Raw genomic sequence first — 20,146 nt, 5'->3', positions numbered from 1 at the left:
ATTTTGAGCCCCCAGCCTCCTGCATATAGTCGTATTACCTTCCCGATTCCCACATGCCCGCCCGCCCACCGTCCGTCTCGGATTGGTTCTCTGCCAAGGTCATTACTGACCTCTCCAGGGCAGCCCTCTGCCTGTGCAGCCCCTGCGGCTAAGGACCCGAGGCAAAGGACAGCTCTGACTGAGGCGGCTCCAGATCATGTCTGCAGGTGGCCGCAGGGGGAAGCCAGTTGCCAGCCTTCAACCAGCAACGACCAACAAGGCAAGTGTAGTTGATCCAGCTCCCTCCTTACAAAATTTACATTCCCGTTATACATTAGTCTACGTCAAACCTTAATTAACATTTCAGACCTACCCGTGTTAAAATAAATAATATATACTCCTAGATCCTGCCCTCCTAGGACTGTCTCACATCTAGATTGTGTGCTCAAGTACTACTGTGTTGTATTCTGCCCTCTTAGCCTGCCTCACAATTAGATCGTGCGCTCCAAGAGTACTATGCTGTATTCTGCCTATTAAGAATGCCCAAGAGATCTCTGTATTGTATTCCGCCAGTCTAAAAATCTCATATCTATAAGAAACCTTCCTACTAGCCTATCCCACTTCTTGATTAGTAGATTTAAGGCCCATCTACCACCACTAGCTCATCAATCCCAGCTTCACAACACCTAATGGAGACTCTAGCCCACAAGAATTCCCCTCTCACACCTATCCCGTTTCCCAGAATCCCCCGCTCCCTCTCCTCCTCACTCATCCTCCTCAGCCCCCGACCCGCTCTCTAGCACCCACCTTCTCAAACTCCCGCACTACTCCTGCCCCGAGCACAACCCTTGAAACCCACCCGCCCACTCTCCTACCACCACCCCACATCCAACTCTAAAATCAGCAGTGCACTCTGGCGCGCCAAGCATCTCCTTCTGCAAGAAGCCTATTCCGCTCCACCCTTCCCACCCAAACCTAGCACCCCCCATCCTCCCTCTGACAGCTATTGAGAACTCCCTAATACCGCTCGCAAAGACACCTCACCCCCTATCAAACTGCCAAACCAGAGGAGCATGCTGGTGCTCCAACTAACTCAAACCCTCATCCTGTTCCACTGCTTCCTTGCACCCCCCATTGAACATCCCCCCCTCTTATCTTTGGCCCCCCTTACCTCCAAGTCCCTCTCCCTAACCCACCACAGAACCTTCACCCCCAACATTATCCAAGTCCCTTTCCCTTAACCCACCTCAGACCTACCCACCCTCGACCCCCGCCAACAACCCCCTCCAAAAGCAGCACATCTCGCCCTCGCAAGAACAGTAGCTTCACCTCCATCACCCGCCGACTCCCCTACCCTCTCTCTCACACCCCCATTGCTCCAAAACCCATGAATAGTAGAAAACGAGCCTGGTCCCCTTCCGCGACCGTTTACTTTTCACCACTTCTGTCTCAACCCCGTCCTCCCAATCTCTCCATCGCCTACCCCATCACAATCCCCCCTGCTTCCACCCCCTCCCTCTTGACTTCTCTCCCTGCACACCGGACCCCCGATCCCTCACTCCAATTCCTAACCCACGAATCCGCCTCACACCCACAGACCATCTGTCCACTCCCCCGCCCCTCCTCGACTCTACCCACACCCCTCACATACCCTCCTATGCCTGCCTACTCTTCCCAGCCTCTACTGATGCAACCCGAAATAACCACATGGCCCACCACTCAAAATCCGCTGGCACCCTACCCCTCACTACCCCTCCTTTCCTAGTCACAACAACCCAGAATGTCTCCACCCCCCTCCCCTGAAATCCCCCCAAATTCCTCCTGCTATCTTCCCAATGACCTCCTCCATGACCACATCCCACGCCGCAGTCAACTGCATCCTTCTTAATGCCCGCTCTGTAGCGAAAAACAGACAGCATTTTCGACCTCCTCTCCTCTGACAAACCAGACCTAGTCTGCATCACCGAAACCTGGTTCTCCAATGACTTTTCCCCTGTTGTACATGAAGCTCCCCCTCGCCCCCGGCTATTCACTCAACAGACCTTCCAGAGGAGACGGAGTGGCAGTCCTCATCAAATATCATTTCTCTGTCTCACTCGTTGAATCGCAGACATGCATTCCATCATGCAAATCCCTTCTAGTTAAACTCCCACTACCTCCGACTTTCTCCCACAGCTTCCTACTCATCTACAGACCTCCTGGTTACGACAGATTTCTCAAACAACCTCCGATTCTGTAGCCACCATTCAAGTAAATCGCCCCTCTCTGACTCTCCTATGAGACTTCAATATCTGGTTGGACATTCCTACCAACCCCATGACCCGTCCACTGGTCGAGAGCCTTGATGCACTCAACCTCTTCCTTCATATGAACGGTCCAACCCACTATAGGGGGTGCACCCTGGATGCAATCTTCAGCTCCCACGACCTGATTCATCTATCCCCCACCATACCCCCCACCATCTGGTCCGACCATTTTGTCATCCCTTTCGCCATCCTCACCCCCGTCCCTCCCCCTAAGCCCCATGGCATCCCCGCCCCCTCCCGAGACCTCAAATGCTGGAACAAACCAAATCCCTACTTCTTAGATCCCCTACAGCCACCACCCAGACAGATCCCTAGACATCGACTCTCGGCTTAATGAATCACTAATACCTCTCACCCCCTTATGCCCCGCTTCCTCACGCAATGAACCATTTCCGAAATGGTTCACACCCGAACTGAGGAATGCAAATGGCGAGCATCAAAAACAGATCTCAACAGATCCGCTTTCACCTTGCACCAGCGTAACTACAAAGCCAAAATCCGGAATGCCAAAAAAGCCTATTGCACCAAACAAATTCTCAACTGTGGAAACAGCAGCAAAGAACGCCATAGAATAGTTTCTGAATTTGTCAAACCCACTTGCACCTCTACCCAATCTGCCCCATCACAATCCCTCTGTTACTCACTATCGCTACACCAACACTCGACAGGACAACCACCCTTAACAAACCGTCCCTTGTCTCCCCCCCCCACGACCGAGCAACCCTACAACCCTCCCTCCCCCTCCGCCCCAATCCCTGATCAACCCACCTTCAACTCGTTCAGACCCATCTCCAGAGACTGGTTTCTGGACCTACTATCTGCTAGAAAACCATCTGGCTCCCCCCTTAACCCCTGACCCGCCTCGGTCCTAAAATAAATATTCTCGTCCACCTGCGCAGGAGAACACGAGCAAACCATACTGAATGATTCACTCCGCTCTGGCATATTCCCTGATGCTTTCAAAATTACGCATGTCAAGCCTCTTCTTAAAAAAGCCATCCCTCGACCCCAAAAACTACAGACTCATCCCTCCTCTTATACCCCACAAAACTGAAATCATGGTGTGCGGCAACACTGGGCTTCTACCTCATCCTCTCCCTTGGCCTCCTTCCCTGGGCCAACAACAACCCCCCCTGCAACCCCCAAACAGTAAAAAGCCTAGGCCGCACTATAGACTCTGGCTTCACCCTCTCCAGACAGATCCAACAAAGATCCAACAATGTGTCTAAATGCTGCCACTACCATCTCAAACTTCACAGACGCATCTTCCCCTACCTCTTCTTCCCAAACAGACTTGCCGCTGTTATGTCGATTGTAATGTCCAGACTGGACTATGCCAACTCCCTGTACCTAGGAGTCCCAGCATACAACCATACCACCTTAAACTCCAAAGAGCGCAACACGCTGCTGCTAAACTGCTCTTTGCCCTGGGTACAAGAGACCACACCTCTCCTGCTCTCCGAACCCTCCACTGGCTCCCAGTCGGACGAAGAGCCAATTTCAAGACCCGGTGCATCACTTACCATGCAGTGCACAAGACCGGCAAGAAAAACTAAAACCTTACCTCCCACCGCGCTCCCTAAGATCAAGCACTGCCCTCCTTTTAGTGATCCCTACCACTAACTCCGCCAGTATCGGAGGGTCCGCTTTCTCAGTCTTGGCCTGACTCTGTGGAACTCTCTTCCCCCAAATATTCGACACACCCAAGACTATATGAAATTCTGCAAAGTACTAAAAACGTGGCTCTTAACACCAATCTCAACCGTAGCGATTGAATTTCCAAGACACCGAAAGACTAAATACTATGTGCCCCAACCAGGTCATCAATGAACACTAACATTGATTCAGCCATGGACAACCCTATCCTTGAATACAGAATAATGGCTCCTCCAGGACCATCCCTCGTCCCAAGTTGTGTCCGGAGCCCATTGGCCCATGCCGTCACTTTGTGCCCCTGCCCAGGGTCCCTGTGTGATCGCTGTGTACCCTCTGGCCAGTACCGCCGCTACATGCGCCATCCGCTCAAGTCCTCCGTGTATCACTACGTGCCCCATACCCCCTTGGTACCCGTGTCTCACTGCCCCCCTCCCGTTTAGCTCCTGTGTTGTATACCCAACCCCTCTAGTCCCATCATCCACACGTCTAGTCCCTGTGAGGTCGCTTTGTGCCCTGTGTGTCGATGTATACCACTACCCCCTGCTCCCGTGATGTCGCTATGTATCCCCTTGTAGTGCCCCCCCCTCTAGTCCCTGTGATGTTGCTGTATGCCCCACTGCGTCCGTGTGCCACTGTGTTCCCTGCCCCCTTTCCCCATGTCGTTATGTATCCCTCTAGCCCCTCCATCCTGTCACTGTAAGTCCAGCCCTCTGGGTGCCCCTTTGTCGCTGTGTACCCCTGCCCTACTGTTCCCGTAAGACTGCTATACATCTCTCTGCATCGCCCGCCCCTCTAGTCCCCATGATCCCGCCATGTGTCCCACTGTGCCCGTGTAGCTCTGTACCCTGCCTTCCTATTCCCCATGTTGTCACTATGTATCCCTCTAACCCCCTGTCCTGTCGCTGTAAGCCCAGCCCTCGTGTTCCCCCTCCCCTTCTGCCCCTGTGATATGGCTATATTTCCCTCTGTAGTATCCCATCACCTCGAGTCCCTGTGATGTCGCTGTATGCCCCAGAGCGCCAATGTGTCACTTGTACCCCCGGCTTCTTGGCCACCCTGTCTTTTTGCTGTAATCCCATCCTTCCAGTCGCTATGTATCCCTTTGGCCCCTGTCCTGTCACTGTAAGCCCAGCCATCTAGTCCCTGTGATGTCCCAGAGTACCCCCACCCCTCCAGCTCCCGTGTCGGCACGGTGTACGCCTGCCCCTCAGGCCCCGCCACTGTAAACCCCTTGCCCCTGTGACTGTTTGCCTAGCCAGCTAGTCCCTGCGACGTCCCTATTGTGCTCTACCACTCCAGCCCCCATGCTATCAATACATACCCCCCTGTGATGTTTTTTACTCAGCCCCTCAATGTCACTGCGTACCCACTACCCCTAAACACCCACGTTACACCGCTGCCCAGACCATCCCGATGCTGCCCCTCACCTCCCCTCGATGTCACTGTGTACCCACTACCCCTAGGCCCCCACGTTCCACTGCCACCCAGACCATCTCGTTGCTGCGCCAATCCTCCGGTACAATACGACACAACTATGTGCACAGCCATTGCCTCCCCGCAGTGACGCAATACGCCCGTCCTCTTGATACCCCATGATATCTCTGTACACCCATGCCACTCTCGTGTCCCATGCCCCTCGAGTCTCCTTGGGTCTCTATATACCCAGATCCTCTGGTTCCGTAATATGTCTCTGTACCCCGGACCCCTGCACGCTTGCCGTTTGTCCCTACCATGCCACCCCGCGATGTGTACCCAGCCCTCCCGGTCCTCGTGTACCGTTCCTTGCATGTCCCCACTGTCCGTACCTCACCACTTGCTTCAAAGCGCACCATGATTTACGGATGAACCATCATATCCTATCACTACGCTTACTCTCTACTCCACACTATCACTCAATTAGAGTACAGCTATACCCCTAGATAAATTTGGCCTAGCTGCTCACATACGAACACTACCCCACAAACACCTCATTACTCTAATAAAACGCAGCTATATCCCATGACAAACCGGCCTAGCTGCTCACATAAGCGTCCTACAGGCCTAACGCAGCTAGAACATGGGCTGGATGTCCACCCACCAGACTGCACACATCCAACTGATATCTCCACCACCACCACACCTAATGCTAGGATGCAGCTGCCATCAGGCAATTACACTCCAGCTGCACACAACTGGTGCACCCACACACCCTACGACACTCTCTCTACTGATCTGGACCGCAGTCCCCAAGGGCTTTCGACCAACCAGCACTTGAGGTCATACCAATGATATAGAGCACTATATAAATGCCAAACATAACATAACAATGGCAGTATTATGGCCAACGTCTCTTGTTCAATAACAGAGTACTGCCTTTCGACTTCTTTAAGTGCCCTTGAGGCATACGCTATGGTAGACTGCTCAGCACCATCCTCCTGCATCAACACTCCTCCAAGCCCACACTCGGAGGCATCAGTATATACAATAGTACTCACACCCTCTCTGAAACCTTGTAAAACCGGTGTTTTAGTGATCTCATTCTTTATTAAAACAAATTCTCTCATACACTCCTCACACCAAATTTCACTCCGTTCCTTGTTAATCTTCTCATATTCACCGTCTTACTTGCTAAACCTCTCAAATTTGGAATAGTATTCGATCATCCCAAGAAACGAAGACACCTCTGCCTTGTTAGTTGGACAAGACATTTATGTAATTTTAATGGTGCTTCCTTTTGGTCTCACACCCTCACACGAAATACTATACTCTAGATAATCCACTTGCTTCTTCCTGAACTTACACTTTTCTAGTGTCAATGTCAAACCTGCCACTTCCAACTTTAACACCTCCTTGAACTTATGTTCCTTGAGGTCCTTGTCCCCATACCAATATATCTTCTTGATCAAACTGACTCCAGTCATTCCTCCCAAGATGCTACGCATTACACCCTAAACACAGTCTCTGCCAATATGAGGCCAAAAGGCATCCTAATACACAGCCCTACATGCGTTATGGATGTTAGTATGTCATAAGATGCTGGATGTATCTGGATTTGATGGTACGCAGAGCGAAGATCTAACAAGGAATATACTTTCAAACCATTTCAGTCAGTAATCATCTAATTTTGGTAATGGGAACTTCTCTGTAATGACATTCTTATTGTCCGTTTCGCTCCATTGGCTTTTTTCATGACTATGGGGCTAATCCACTCCCAGGCTTCGGACCTCTCAATCGCACCTTCTTTCAGCATTCTCTGGACTCCAATTCCACTTCTTTTAAACAAGCGAGAGGTACTGGTCGGCGCTTTGCAGCAAATGGCACAGTATTTCTCTTCAGTTTTATCATGTGAACAAAATCTTTTAAACAACCCACTCCACTCTGAAAAACCTTGGGAGCCCATGCAGCAATGGAGGCATTACTCATTTCGTTTTGAGCTCATCATTGGGCTTCTTTTGCACAACATTGTATACTTGTTCCACCCTATTTGGGTCCAATTTCATCCCTGGAGCAGCTCCAAGATAATAAGTCCACCCCCCCCCTCCAACATCTCTCACATACAATCTAGATTCTTTAAAACTCAATTTAGCATTGAATTATCCAATTATGGTGATGGGGTTTTCACCATAGGCATTTGCTCTCACTTTGGCTTCCTTTAAAAAAAAAAAAAACATGTCTAGGTTTTCTTGCCACGATTTCTTACTGATGAGTATGTTGTCTGCACCGCTATCCACTAGCATTTCAATATTTGTGCCATTCACAACCATAAAAGCGTGTGGTTTCTTAATTCTGACTTCTCCCACAACATTGACTGCATCTACAACTTGTATGTGAAGGTCTCAAAATCATACATCTACATCACCATCACCACATGCATCTTCAATATTGCTCACATCACCACCACCCCACAATGTACAACATTTCGACACGTGACCCCTCTTGCCACATCGCATGCATTCTACAAATCTCACGGTACATTGCCCGTCTCTTGCAAAGTGGTCCACACTTCCACATCTGTAGCACCCTCTAGTAAACCTGCGGGTTCCACAACCACTGGATAGCTCTCTGTAATGTGCTCGAAAACCTATCCCTCTTCCTCGAGGCCTCCAATCGGTATCCTTCACTCCGTCTTTGCTGTTTGAAGTCTGTTCCTTCAGGGCTCTTCCCGTCCTGTTTATGTATTTATTTATTTTGATTGTTACGCGCCACATGCCCGTGGGCCTCAGGGCCCACAGAAAACAAAAACAAGACAAACAAAACATTAAAAGACTGAAGCAGAGGAAGTGTAAAGAAGTCATAAGATTACTCCATGTTAAAAAGGGGAGTCTTTATCGCCCTTTTAAAAAGAGGGTACTTTTGAACCTGACATATTGCAGGTGGAAGTACATTCCATAGGAGAGGACCCTGGAAATCGAGAGTGGTACCTCGAAATCTAGCGATTTTGAATCTGGGGGAAGCAAGTACTGTAGCAGTAGAGGAACGAAGGTTCCTGCCGGTTGTCTTGACTTTGATGCGTTCAGACAAATATGAGGGACTGCTTAAGGTCACACACTTGTGTTATTCTGTGTTTTACCGGAAGCCAATGTAGCTTCTTTCTGTAGGTGGAAATGTGAATGTGGCACGATTGGTTAAAGATGGTGCGCACAGCATTATTCCAAGCCACCTGCAAAGATTGTATTTTGGCAGCGGTGGTGCCGGACAGTAGGCTGTTACAATAATCTAATCTAGAATTTATCAACGCGGTGGACAGAAGTGCAGAGTTTTCAGTTATGAGTGGGCGAATATAGTGTATTCTAGTATTAATCAATCCACAGCTAGATCAAATGCTGGAGACGTGGGGCTTCATGGATAGTTTGTCATCTAGAACGACGCCTAATGTTTTTACTTTCCTTTGGACCATGACGACATTGTCTGCAATAGTCAAGTTGGCATAGTCTGTGGCCTGCTTATTTCGTGTGTTCTTAGAGGATACTATCATGAGCTCTGTTTTATTGTTATTCAGGGCCAAGGAGTTGCAGGCCATCCAGTCCTGGATGGCCTTATAGATGGTATTGCTAGTTTCAGCATTATTTTTATAGCGACTGCTCAGCTGGATGACAATCGGAGTGTCGTCCGTGTAGTTTGTATATTGAACACCTAATTAATTTAGGAGATCGAGGAGTGGTCGTATATACAAATTGAAAAGCAGAGGCGACAGGCATGAGCCCTGTGGAACACCGCAGGTTTGAGAGATGGGGATGGCGTGATTACCCACACAGACCCTTACCATGCAAGAGCCCAAGAAGGATGCTATTCATTTGGATGACAGTCTGGAGCAATTTGCGACCTCTCCGAGCCTTGTCACTAGCAAGCTATGATCAACAAGATCGAAGGCTGCAGAGAGGTCGAGCAGCATCAACAATGCAGCTTGATTCTTATCCGCTATGCCAGCTAGAGTAGACCAAGTCGAGCATGGGAGTTTCTGTTCCGTGACGAGCCCTGTAGCCTGACTGTCGAGTGCCTAAGATGTTGTGCTCTTCGACATGGGCCTGAAGTTGGATGTATGCAAGTTTGTCCAAAATCTTCAATATGAAGGGTACATTAGTTATTGGTTTGTAATTGTCTTTATTGGAGGGATCTAAATTCTCTTTTTTCAACAGGGTTATCCAGGCGGATTTAAGTTCAACTGGTACAGTGCCTTCATCAAAAGATACATTCATTAATTTAGTAATCCAAGGGACCAGTAGATCTGTCGATTCCTTGAAAATATGGGTGGGGCAGTCATCTCTGGGGCAAGAGGTGGCTTTTAAATCCTGTATCGCTTTGAGCACGTCCTTTTCTGAGTAATCAGAGGAGAATTGTGATATATTGCTCTGAGCATTGGTTGGATGAGTTATAGTTTTTGTGGTAAGCGACGGGGCCAAGTTGTAAAGGGATTTCTTAATTATTTCCTTATGGGAATTGATTTTTGACAGAAAGCCACCATGGATGTCTTGGCACCATTGCAAATCCTTTGTTATGTTGTTAGATGGTGGAGGCTGGTCTTGAAATTCTGCCAGAATCTTTGGCTATTTGGTAGCTGTTGGTTATGGGTAATGTATTTCTGAGGACTAAAACACTTGCACGTGAGAGTTCTTGCTCTCCGACAGACACACACAAGCTTTGGCAAAACTAATTCTGTGACAACAAAGTTCAAAATCCAAATTCAAATTCAAATGCAAATTCCAGCAAATACAAAGAACTGCACAGCTGTCTAGCAAGTGAAGATACGAGTCTAATATTACAAACCTAGTGTTACTGATTACCGCTTGGAAAAAGTGCCGGGTCCACAACGAGGCCGATTTCAATTCATTTAATCTTGTATTCTCAGTCACTTATCCACAACTAACTCACCGAGTTGATTTTCTATAAATGTAGAAACCAGAATAAGGTAATAGATCTTCATTATCATGTGTGCCTCCTGCAATGCTGTTCTGTGTTCGAGTCTCCTTTCAACCAGTCTTTCATTTCAGGATTGATGCTATAGTCATAAGTCCCCAGGTCTAGCTTTTAGGTTGCGCTATGGCATTCTTTTTGACGGCGGTGAGCACATGGAAAGTATGACGGGATTCCCACGATTCGTTCGTTCGTTCGTTCGTTCGTTCCATCCAGCGGGCAGCACTAGCCAGACAGTCAGTAGGATACGGAGGTCCGTAGGGCAGGAGAGTGGCAGGGCACCCAGAGCAAGCAAACCAGCAGGCTCTGCTCTCTCCACTCTGGCCCCACACCTCCACACACACCAACAGAGAACACTAGTGGAAATTACTTCTCATTTTCTTGCCCAGTTCTTTAATACATAAAGAGGTATGTTCAAAATGTTTTGCTATTTCCACAAGTCTTTCCATAACTCTTCTCTCACTTTGTCTTAATCACATCTAAATCATAACTTGATCCCTCAAGCATTCTCGGCAGCATGGTTCTAGTTGACACTTTACCGCTAATCCCCTCAAGACTAATCAAATGCAGTCAAATCGATTCCCTCATCTATCGTTGGTTCCCGTAGCCTTAACACCGCGTGTCCACCATGCCCTAATATAATTCGGCCCATAAACTGCCAACACGAATTTCAAGAAATCTGCTTTCCATGCAATTACTGGTTCTCTACCATCCTGGAGGCAAAAATAAGGCAGGCCTGTTATGAGTGCTTTTTTTAAATTTATGTTTCTGTACTTTCAGGATGTGTGCTTCTCGGTTATTAAATTAGTCGAAGTCTCAATTCCAGGCAGTTTATTTGTGCGCCTTAGACTTTGCAACTTTAATTAATTAAACAGGCATCGTCTCTTTTTTGTGCTTCACATTGCATGGCTTGCTCCACGGAACGCTGTGTTTGTCGTAACAGTAAGCAACATAATCAGCTTACTCTTCGGACACGCAATGAGTCAACGTTGCAATTAATATCTGTTTTGGGTGGATTAGATTTGTCACCTCTACACTCAATCCCTCACGCTGCAGAGTTGTGAAGATGCTCTTGCGAGCTGGGGTTCTTTGCCCGATATGCGCTTGACCTGCCACATGACGCGATTTGTTTGAGCGCTCTCTAACCCACACGCATTTTAACTAACGTCCAACTGTGCCTGGAACTGCTTGCAGCGCTCCCTTTACCATGCGCACCTTGGACTGCTGCTTTTGCCACCTCACCTTTTGTCAGAAGTCCTACTGCGCGCAGTTTCTTGCAGGAGGGACTTCCTTCTGTGCGAACACAGCATGCTGTGGGTCCGGTCCAGACCCTGCTTCGACCAGCTGCAGCCCAGGTAGTGGGCTCCTCGTCGCCAGTATTATATATCAGGCAAGACTCAAGTTATGATAGATGGAAGCACTTTTATTTAAGCTCATCTCAAAGGGCTGCAGCTCCCTTCCTTGGTCAGCCACTAACTGCCCAACAGTTCACACACACATTCCACAACTCTTGGGGTTCTAATGACACAAGTCTGTGTTCCACAAGGAATTATGTTACATAACTGATGGTGGGTTAATGATAACTTTGTACAATATGAACTATATACAATATAGCATTCCCCTTTACGACTGCATTACAAGAATAATGATTTTCCGATTTGTACCTGGCAGGGACAAGAATTTGTTAGCATTGGTAAAATGGTCCTTAATTTGCATCCCTGGTTTTTAGCTCACTAACAAATACAAAATAAATGCAGATACCAGTGCAATGTTGTCATTGAGGCTTGCCAAGCCGGTAATAAAACTGCCCATTATATCAGACTGGGTGATGCCAGCAATATCCCAAGTGCCTTTGAAGAGGAGGTCCCTTTGATCTAGTGACCCTAAAGCAGTGGTCTTCAAACTGTGGGAGCGGAGAAGAGGCCTGATGGATGTCTATGCGGGGTGAGAGGCACTTTAAAAAGGTATTGTGTCAAGCGTTTTTAATAGGAAGGTCTCACTAAATATTGCTTGCAGGTGGGCGGGGGTAGAGGACACAATATCTTTGCTCAAGGGTATAGAAAAGTTGGAATATCACTACCGCCCTAAGGGGTCAAGTATTACATTTTCACAGATGAGCCCATGAATAGCCCGGCAGCAGTGAATAACATAGGTGTGATTGGTCAACCTAGCATGTATTAAGTGCAATGGAAAGGGACGGACCAAAGCTTCAAAAGAGTAAATATAAGAACCCAATATACAATTGGAAGGTGCAGATCTCATGTCATTTCAGGAAAACAAATTAATTGCTTCACATTGTAATCATCATAACTGCTTTCAATATTATTGAGATTCACAAATCGGTTAACACAGGTTCCAAAGGTCGTAGAAATAAATAACATCGATTTGATGGCAATTAGCTGAAACTCCAAATACAAGAAATTAAAATGCGACCAGAATTATGGTCATAAAAAGAATAAAATGTTATAACTGGTGCTTTTAAAAGCTACAAAGTCCATAGAAATTATTTTAATTCCCCCAAGAATCAACACTTCATCAGAAAATGTATAAACCTGTTAAGAACTTAGAAAGTGGCTTCATACATAAACATTTTACTGTTTCGGGTGACCAGGTCCCCGTGCTAGATCAATATATGGGATACAACCATTAGGGGGCGGTGGTGGCACCTCACCATTAACCTCTCGAATGCAGAGCTGCGCACAAGTTCACAGGTTTGTGTAAGGGTGTTTTGGTTGTAAGGAATTACACAGCTCGATCTTGTAATCTCACCAAAAGAAACAAAGGGGCCAAACCACAAATATACAATATATTTTAATAATTGAGTGACAGCAATTGGTTTGGACGGTTTTGAAAAGCCTACTGAGATTTTTAGAGGAATGTTGTCCTTTCTTTGTTGAATAAAAGGTCTTGTGATCTAGAAATGGCAAGAGCACATGCACTCGCCAAATTATATTTGAGGGGAGGGTAGGGGAGCATACACTGACGTGGAGGCCTGGACATCAGACCTTACCTGTGGAATTGCAACTGTGGGTTCAGAGGAACAAGGCCACTACAGGAACTACACAGGACTTCCACACAAAAAAGGAAGAATACCTTAAAATTACACCCATCTGCCGATTAGTTCTTTCCCCTTAAATTGATTGCAAGCAGTGTGTAGATAGGGACGCTGAAATACAGAGGTGCCAGGAAGGTGCCCAGTAAGCTACCGCGCATCCAAAGGACTATACGCACAAGAGGTGCATGATAGATGAGTCACTCTAGACCTTTTCAACAACAGCATCATGAACCGAATGTAAGGTGAGACAAAGGTCCACTTTAAGAAAAACAAAACAGTGATGACCAAAATGTGACTCTCCAGACGTCCAAGACCAATGTCTACAGGCCCAAAATAAATTGCAGGAAAGAATGTATGACCAATGTGTATATAGTAATTCCATGTTCGATGATACAATGATGTTCAAGCAATAGGTTAAAGAGTTAAAAGATGAAAATGAGATCCTGGAGAAAAAACAGCTGCAACAACTATTAAACCAGGCACGCTCATAGGGGGACCTGAACAAAGTCTCATCCCTAGAGTAAAAGTCATAACCAAAAGGGGAAAACCTGCTCCTAAAAACCTGACTGAAACAAGCAGACTGACCTTCCTAAGGAAGTCCAGCAAAAAGGGGACCTACACAAAGAAATGTTGCCAAGCCAAAAATAAAGAATTCTCAAGCATAGCACAGGCCTGCCAGCGAGAAGACGAGTAACTTAAAAACAAAAAAGCAAAATTAACTACTGGCTTCCAGTGATAAAACACTGGAATCTAGTCAGGGCAGTATGTGTAAACAACAGGGATTGCTGAAATAGACCGGAATAATAAATGAAACCAAGAATTGAGGGGAAATTGAGTGAACGGACCAACCCATTATTGACACACCTTATTCACAGGTGCCATTACGCCCCTGGATCGAGGGTTCCTTTAATCACCCCGATCTATCCCTGTTCACTTGCGCTTAATATGCCAGGCACCTCAAAAGAACCAGGAAGGTCATAGGTGTACAACTACTCGCCAAACTTTCCCTGACCAGGCAGATGTCTATTCCCTGGTAGAAGGAGAAAGGGGGTGCAGGAGTGGCCCACTGAACATGTCAGGAGGCCATAATGGGAAAAGAAAAGATCTATACATCATGGCAGTAGGTGACAGGTATCAGTAAGAGTCGAGGGATCTGGAACATCAGAAGATGATTCGACAAACCATTTGGCTCACCTGGCTGACCTAGAAAAAATAGGGACTTCGCCTAGGAGGGGTATTCTTGAAGCCTGTTCCGACCTGGGGGACAGAGAGGAACATTAGTGACTGCCAGGCAGGACAAACAATACATATTAGCATCAACCCAACCCCGGAACATGAAAAATACATTTGGGGAAATATGTATTACCCAGAGGAATCTTGCGGAAACAAAGACAAATATTTGCCAAGTGCCTCTAGGAGGTATTCCCGGAACCACTATAGGGAGAAGACATCAATGCATCATACCCTGCCTCCAAGAATTCTGCCTCCCAGAATTCTACTTCATCACATTTCAGAAAAGAAATGTGCTAAATTTTCAGAATAAGGAGCTTTAATAATAAAAAAATATACCATACCATTGCATTATTTATCTTTATACAGCCCAAATGTTTGGAGAAGCATAGAACAGCATAATCAGGTTTTGTACAGTTTCACCTGATCAGTAGCACCTGTTATTTATGCACCTTGCAGCTTCAGAATGAGTCAGATGCGTGGTAGGAGAAAAACATCAGTGACGACTTCTTTGTTCAGACTAAACAGATCTACGCAGAGATGAAGCTGATAGAGTTTTTTTTTAAGTACAACTTGGCTCAACCATTCAGTTGCCTCAACTTCTTTTGTGGTCCCCTTATGTCAACAGCTTTTACAGTAATGGGCTGTGGTTTAAAGGTTTGATCGGAATTACACACATTTGCAGTTTTATCTGTTGTTCATAATTATTTATAGATATGGAACATATTTTTTCAATAATGTTTTATAGATTAAGACTGTTTTCCTTCTGGGGTTGAGGACAATGCCCAGCTTTTCTTGGTCGTACCACCAGAGTATAGTGGGTTCCACTAGGCAGCCCTGCAGATAGGATGTGTATCGCAACTTGTACTCCCTAAAAATAGGCAAGACGAGAAGAACCTTGTGACCCCGCTTTCACCCCCACAGCTCCACGGATATGTCTATACCATTAGTTCACTTAGTACCACAAGAAGAAACTATCATTACTGCCTGATCAGAAGAAGTGAACATGTGTCTTTTAATGTGCATGAATAATTAGGTGCAAATAAATTAATCATTACAAAAACATTTTTCTTTTCCCAGTCAATTTTCACTCATATATGAAATACTCAGACTTACATTTTTTACTGCCCCCAAAAGAACAAGTTACTTACCAACTGGTAACATTCATTCGATTGGATGTTCCTCCAACATATTACTCATCTTAGATGTATTCCATCCAGCTTTAGCTGCTTCGGAAACATTTTTGGCAGAGGGCACCGTGCGTCAATGTCGTCGAGTCGATGGTCCCTCGAAGGCCTCCGTCAAGGGTGACGTCATCGGGTGTACAAGTAGCACGCGTGGCGCCCGTTGGCCTCAGTTCTGTTTTTCCACCTCACTTTTGTTCTACTGTGTAGATTGTGCCGGTAATCAGGTATCCGCCTTGCGAGAGTTGAAGTGGCAATAACCCAGAAACATCTACAGAGGGGTAGGCTGGGAGGGCGATGAGGAATACGTTGGAGGAACATCCAATCGAAAGAACGTTACCAGTTGGTAAGTAACTTGTTTTTCGAGTGGATGGTGTCCTCCAACGTATTCCTCATCTTAAATAGACTCCCAAAGCAGTATGGACAATTCTCTGGAGGAGGGAGTAGATTTTTTGATACCCTCAAGTGCCTGAATATAGTTCTGCTTTACCAAAATTCAGCTCCTTAGACTGGGAAGCACCCAGATTATAGAATTTTGAAAAAGTATGCAGCGACGACCAGGTTGCTGCTTCACAAATGGATCTTATGGGAACACCTCTGAAGGGCTGTCGAAGAGGCGGTGCCTCTGGTAGAATGGGCCCTTAAGCCCTCTGTTGGGTCTTTCCCTGCTATTCTGTAGCATTCCGAAATGCAAAGCACAATCCAACGCAATATGGTTTGCTTTGACACCCATTGACCCAATTTCCTTCCGGTGTATCCGATGAAGTTGATTATCCACTCCAAGCTTGGAGAGCCTAGAGATGTAAAAGCTTAGAGCTCTTTTCGGATCCAACCTATGCAATCTTTCCTCCTCCTTACTTGGATGAGGTGGAGGGTAGAATGCGGGTAGAACAATTTTCTGATTTAGATGACAAACGAACACAACTTTAGGCAAAAATGAGGGTGTAACCCTCAATACCACTCTGTCCCTGTGGAACAGTATAGTGTGGCCCAGAAGACAGTGCCTGTAATTCGCTCACTTTTCTTGCAGATGTTAAAACAACTAGGAAAGCCTCCATGTCAGTAATCTTAATGGACAAGTGTGCAAGGGTTCAAAAGGGGCCACATTAAGAATTTTAGAACCAGATTGAGATCCCAAATTGGTACTTGGAAAGGATAAGGAGGAAACACATTGGTGAGTCCTTTTTAGAATTGTACTACTAAATGAATTTTGAAATAGGAGCATTCTTCCGACAAGCGCTTGAAGGTGGAAAGTGCTGCAAGATAACCTTTTATGGTCCCCACATTTAGACCTATGTGCTAGGGACAAGAGGAAGGACAGTACTTCCGGAATAGAACATAGAAAAGGATCAACATTCTTTTCTCTGCACCAGTTGCAAAACCTTTTCCAACGGCAACGGTATAGAGATTTTATTGCTGGTCTTCTTGCCAAAAGCAACACCTCTAATACGTCATCTGGAAGGTCCCAAGCCTTGTATCTCAGCCTTTCAGATACCAAGTGTGAAGGTTGAGAATCTTGACCTCTGGATGGAGAACCTGACCCTCTGTTTGAGAGAGAAGGTCCTCTCTCTGAGGAAGACGTACCGGGGACAGATGGACATATCTAGAAGGTCCGGGTACCACGTTCTCCTGGCCCAATCCGGGGCAATTAGGATCATGCAGTTTCCGAACCGTCTGTCTCCTGATGACCTGAGGAATGACGAGAATCGGAGGGAACACGTATAGTAGTGGGAAGTTCCACTCAACCACGAACGGGTCCCATACGGCTCCTCTCAGGGGAAATTCCCTTGAGCAATACCTTTCGCACTTCCGGTTGATTCTGGTCGCAAACAGGTCTACTTGAGGGGTTCCCCAAAGGGCGAAGATCTCCTGAACGACTTCCTGAGCCAGTTTCCATTCTTGGGACACCGTGCTCTGTCTGCTCAGAGCATCTGCCGTCATATTCTCCTCCCCGGCTAGATGGACTGCCGTTAAGGAGATTGCCCAATACCAGAGCTGCATTGCCTCTCTGCACAGAGGTAGTGACCCTACACCTCATCTCTGGTTTAGATAGTGCATGGCCACTGTGTTGTCCGTCATTGGGACATTTTTTCCCCTGACAGATGGCAGAAAAGCCTTCAGCACTAGTCTGATTGCTCTCAGCTCTAAAAGGTTGATGTGTAGTTTGGACTCCGATGGAGACCAGCGACCGCTGATTGTCAGATCGTTGGCATGAGCTCCCCACCCCATGAGTGAGGCGTCCGTCACTACTGTAACCTCCGGCCATGGCTGCCAAAATTGTTCCCCTTTTAGGATATTCTCTGTGCAATTCCACCACAGAAGATCCTGCCGAACCTTGTTCGGAATCTGAAGAACATCCGTCATTTGACCCGAGAACTGGGACCATTGAGTCTTTAGAGCCCATTGAAGGGATCTCATCCTCAGGCGTGCTTCTGGCACAAGGAAGATGCAGGATGCCATGAGGCCGAGCAACCTTAAGAAGTCGTAGGCCTGGAGATTTTGGAATTTGGAAACCATCTGAAGAATGTCTTGAACCCTTGACTTGGGAGACGAGCTCTTTCCCAAGGATGTGTCCAATACAGCTCCTATGTACTGGAGCTGTTGGGAAGGTGTAATTTGTGACTTCTTGAAATTGAGGGAGAAGCCCAGTCTGTGGAGGAAGTTGCTGGTGACTTTCAGATGATCTAGTGCTTGTTCGGTAGAACATGCCCTGATCAACCAATCGTCCAGGTATGGGTAAACGTAAACCCCCCCCCCTCTCCTGAGTTGCGCTGCCGCCACCACCACCATCAACTTGGTGAAGACCCTCGGGGCGGAGGTCAATCCAAATGGCAGGATTCGAAACTGAAGTGTGAGTTGCCAACTACGAGCCTCAGGTATTTTCTGTGCTTGAGGTGAATTGGCACATGAAAATAAGCATCCTGGAGGTCCAATGACGTCAACCAATCTTGAAGTTGGAGGGCCTGAAGGATCTGAGAAAGAGTGACCATCTTGAATGTGTCCTTCCTGAGGATCTTGTGCAAATTTCTTAAATCCAAGATGGGTCTCAGTCCTCCGTCCTTTTCGGGAATCAAAAAATACAGGGAGTACCATCCCTTGTTCCTCTCCGCTACAGGCAATGGCTCTATAGCACCTTTCTCCAGCAGGGTTAGAACTTCCTGCTGTAGGAGCGGGTCTGAAAACTTCAAAGGGTGTCTCCCTGGTGGATTTCTTTGAGGTTGCGTTAGAAAAGGAAGGCAGTAACCTTGGGCTATTATTTCTAGAGCCCAAACATCTGAAGTAATGGCTCGCCATTCTTGCAGATGGTGTGACAGCCTGCCTCCCACAGGTGTCGTGTGATGCAAGTCCTCATAGTGGTTTTGTGGCGGTTGCTGTAGCCGCTGATGGCAAAGAGGCTGCAGCTGGAGCTGGCTTTGCACGTTTTCCTCGTCCACCGCGAGTGGCCTTTCTCTGGCCCCTCTGACTGGCCATTCCTCTATCCTTTCCATATGAAGAGTAGCAACGATAGTATCGTCCCTTCCAAGATTGTCCTGGTGCACGAAAAGGCTGAGGTTGCCTAATAGCAGCTCCTAAAGATTTGGCAGCTGCTTTTGAGGTCTGCAACCTCTCAAGGCTCTCGTCAGCCTTGCTGCCAAAAAGGTGAGACCCGTCAAAAGGCATGTTCAGAAGGCGGTTCTGTAAGTCTGGTGCAAAACCCAACTTCCGTAACCACCCAAATCTGCTCATTACAGTGCTAGTACCCATGGACCTGCTCACACTATCTACAGTATCCAATCCAGATTCAAGGGATTCCTGCATGGATTCTTTTCCATCTCTAACAATGGCTAGGAATCCTTCCCTTTCATCCTCTTCTGGTATGTGCTCTGCCGCCATTGCAATGCACTCCCACAGAGTGTACGAAAACTTTGCCGAGGCACATGTGGAGTTGGCTGATTTTAACGCTATGCTCCCAGCTGAAAATAACTTACGTGCCCAGCCGTCCACACGCTTATCGTCCCTGTCGGAGGGATAGAAGGGTACGCCATTTTATTTGAAGCTGTGGCTGCCTGGAGCACCAGACTTTCAGGAGTGGGATGTGTATAGAGATAGCCGGGGGTCGCTACTGGCAGGGCCGTATTTTGAAGTAAGGGATTTATTCACTGGAGGAATAGAATCTGGAGTCTGCCAATTTTTGGCCACCCTATTTTGCAAGGCTACATGGAAGGGTAGGACTGGATCTTCGGTGGGACGATGGTCCAGTATATCAGTGAAATCATCCTGGATGAATTGGGTTGGTGATCTAACCCATCCTAAATAGACCACTTTTTTCATTAGTGGACGGTATGAGGGACTGGCATGCTCTCCTG

At 47.1% G+C, this 20,146-nt stretch overlaps 1 protein-coding gene across 4 annotated transcripts in view; it reads right to left on the bottom strand.

Annotated features, from left to right (window-relative positions):
- The window catches only part of SLC7A6 (solute carrier family 7 member 6), an 874,508-nt gene that overhangs the window by 810,302 nt on the left and 44,060 nt on the right, over positions 1-20,146 (bottom strand). The window contains exon 2 of one of the 4 annotated variants that reach the window (XM_069653635.1): positions 14,581-14,643. The exons of the other annotated variants lie outside the window; for them this stretch is intronic. The gene's annotated coding sequence lies outside the window, so the exon portion shown is untranslated. The remainder of the gene's footprint in view (positions 1-14,580; positions 14,644-20,146) is intronic. 4 annotated transcript variants of the gene reach the window in all.

Source organism: Ambystoma mexicanum, chromosome 1p (assembly GCF_040938575.1).
Source record: "Ambystoma mexicanum isolate Mex_15411 chromosome 1p, UKY_AmexF1_1, whole genome shotgun sequence".
NCBI classification, from domain to species: domain Eukaryota; kingdom Metazoa; phylum Chordata; class Amphibia; order Caudata; family Ambystomatidae; genus Ambystoma; species Ambystoma mexicanum.
Note: the sequence above shows the minus strand (reverse complement) of the source record. Positions and strands in the feature narration are given on the sequence as shown.